Raw genomic sequence first — 3,100 nt, forward strand, 5'->3', positions numbered from 1 at the left:
CGACTTGCATCGCTGTTGTGTGTGTCCGATCTCTAGACAGCGATAACATTGTAGCGGTCTGGGTCTCAGCGCCTCGACTCGTGCCGAGATCCATCCCACCAAGAGTCTGCCCTCCTCAGCCAGAATTTTGGCCGCCTCGGCGGGACATCTCACCCATATGGATCCGAGCCCCGATGGCGTATCGCGGATGTCTCCTACTTTGACGCTCTCCCTCTGGCATCCTCCTTTCTGCGCTACTGCAGCTGCTACATCTCCTTGGGTGACAGAGTCATCGAGGCCAACTATTCGCAGCTCCGCCGTTTTTGTAGGTCTAGTGACTATTACACCTTTGCCCGCTAAAACCTCTCTCATTTTCTCCTCTAGCTTGGCAGCCTTCTCTTTGCTGTCTGCTCGGGGAGATTCACCTTCGCCAGGGACTTCGTATATTATGGCCCCTGTGATGGCCCTTTTGGGTCTGAGAGATTTAATGCCCAGCTCTTTGAGGTCAATCTGGTCTTTGACCTCTGCTAGTACATCTCCCAGGTTTTTTTCTTCGCCATTATTCATCCCCTCCTTATTTACATTGCTCTCTCTCGGCATAGACAGGACCACTGCCGCCGATGATGGGGGACGAATTGTAACCTTCTTTGTCTTCGTCTCTAAGCTTTTGTTTTTGCCCTTGTCCTTTATCTCCGCCATCCTTTTCTCCTTTGCTTTGTCTGTACTCCTGGGAGCCACGGACGGTGCTAAGGCTTTCCTCATCTCTTTAACCGGAGCGTCTTTTGCTCCACTTTTCTTGCCCTTTTTCACCACCGTGATCCAAGTCTCCTCTCTGTTTTTGGCAGTATCCTGGACATCTACAGGTGGTAATGTTTGGGTGGGAGGGCTTACGTTTTGGGAGGGTATGGGCTGTGTCGCTTTTTTCCCATCCCTGGCGTTTCCAGCTTTCTCTTTATTCTTTTGGGGAAGGGTTGTTTCTCCCGCCCTTCCCTTAGTCATACCGAAGGGTGTCTTCATTGTATTTTCTTTCCCCCTTCCTTCAGTGGCAGCTTCTTTCCCTTTTGCGTTTAGGGATTGTCTGAAGCTTCTTTCGGGGAGGAGTCTTTCCTCCAGTGCATCAAAGCGAGCGTTCATCATAGCGCCCACTTGCACCATAACCGCACGAATCCAGGTTTCTTTGTCCTGTTCCGTTGCATTGTCCTCCTCGTTTCCTCTCCTCCTTTTCCTCACGGTTGGCTGGTTAGGGGTGGATAGCTCGGATTCCTTCTGTTCGAAGGGAAATCTGGATGTCCTGGAAACTTGTCCTCTTAACCATTCCAGATTCTCCTTCATCTTACTCATTTCTTTTTGGAGAGTTGCGATTTCTCCTCTCAGATGAGCATTGACTTTTTCCAATCGGCGATTCTCCTCTGTTTGCGTTCGGTTCTTCATTTGAGTGAAAGCATTTCGGAGAACATCTGCCGCCTCTCTTAGGGTCTTTTGCGTGGTTCCCTTGTAACCCTTTTTTAGGGTTAACACTCCCTGTATCGCTTTGAAACTTTCCTCTACTTGTCCTTCAAGGTCAGTTTCATTTGCAGCCATGTCCATTTCTTTGACCATGGCTGCCTCGATGACTGGTCCTATAGACCTTGTCTTTTTAGCTTCGGTCCATTGCTCATATAGCTCTTTCTCTGCGGCAATATCCAGCAGCGCTCTTTGCTGCTTGGCGTATTCCGCCATGGCTCTGGCCCGTCCAATGATTTCTTGGGGTTTTGGGGGTTTTCCCTTCTGCCCTTTTCCTTTTTCCTCTTCAGCGGCTGAGTCACTTTCGGTCATCGCATCCGTGTCCTCAACATCCTTGATATTATATTCCATGCAGGAGCCTTCCATGATCTTGTCTCCTCTCTCTCCTCCCATACCAGAGACACTGGATGCTGAGGGGGACATCTCTCTGCTTGGACTCCTGCTCCTGCTTCTATTCTCCCTCCTGCCCACAGCCGGGTTTGGACGCATGGATTGTCTCCTCGCTCTCTTGTCCATTCTTCGTTGCCTTTGAGACAGCGACATACGGCTGGCCCCGTCAGAGAGGGATTGAATGTCTGCCTCGTTGGGTGCTTTCATTAGCTCCCTAGCTTCCTTGAGCGGTAGAAGATTTTCCACCTTCATATTTACAGGCTGGATACTAATGATTCTAGGCCGTTGTACCTGTCCCATTTCTGCGTTCTCATTGGGTACTAATGTTTCATTTTGGAGAGTCCCTTCTATACTTTTTATTTCTCCATCCCGGTCCTCCAAGCAGGGGGAGAAATTGACGTAGTCCTCTTTCGTGAGCATCACTTTGCACTCTTTTTTTACCAGCGGCATGCCTTTTAATGCCATGCTTCTGGTTTTCCTTCCCGGGGAGGGACTAGAGCCACCGGAGCCTCCAGGAACTCTTAAGTTCCCGAGACTTACTGGAGTTACTCTTCCCTCGACATCTCCTTCTTCGTCTGTGGTATCCGCAGACATTCTCCCCTCTTTCGTAGAGATCTTTGTCGTCTCACTCATATTGTTAATGGTATTAGTGTTCTTCTTCATTTCTAATTTTCCCGCTGCCCACCGCGGCTCCTGTCCCCCAGGGTATACCCCCACCGGCCAAGGGGTGCCCCGAAACATGACCGGCCACACCTCAAGGCCGGGCCCCAAGTTCCCCCGGGGAGGGGACGTACGTCATCGGCCGGGGGGATACCACACCCCGGCCTGACCCCGAGCCCCTTACACACCCGCGTGGGTTTTAACGCCCACGCGGGCTTTCAGGGGTCCCGCACCTCCGACAATGCGGGTACCGCGGTGGGTGGCGCCACCCGGGGGGCCCCACGGACGGTTGGGGTGAGGACGCCGCTCCCCGTCCACACCTTGCCCGCCGTGGCGACCAGCACGTCCCCCCGCCGGGAATCACGTCCAGCGGAAGGGACCACGCCTCTCCTGACCGGCCGGTTCGGAAGGGGAAACGGTCCCGGCCGGTCAGGAGTACCTGCTCTCGCCGCCGAGCCCTGCCTCGGAATAAGTCCGAGCGGCCTCGGCGGCAGGTCCGCGTGGCACCCTCCGGGCTATGCCCCTTGGGTAACCACGCGTGACCTCCGCGCCGCGCCCGACCCGAGCT

Source organism: Prenolepis imparis, unplaced genomic scaffold (genome assembly GCF_030444845.1).
Source record: "Prenolepis imparis isolate NDT839.2.m4 unplaced genomic scaffold, iyPreImpa1.0 SCAF_248, whole genome shotgun sequence".
NCBI lineage: Eukaryota > Metazoa > Arthropoda > Insecta > Hymenoptera > Formicidae > Prenolepis > Prenolepis imparis.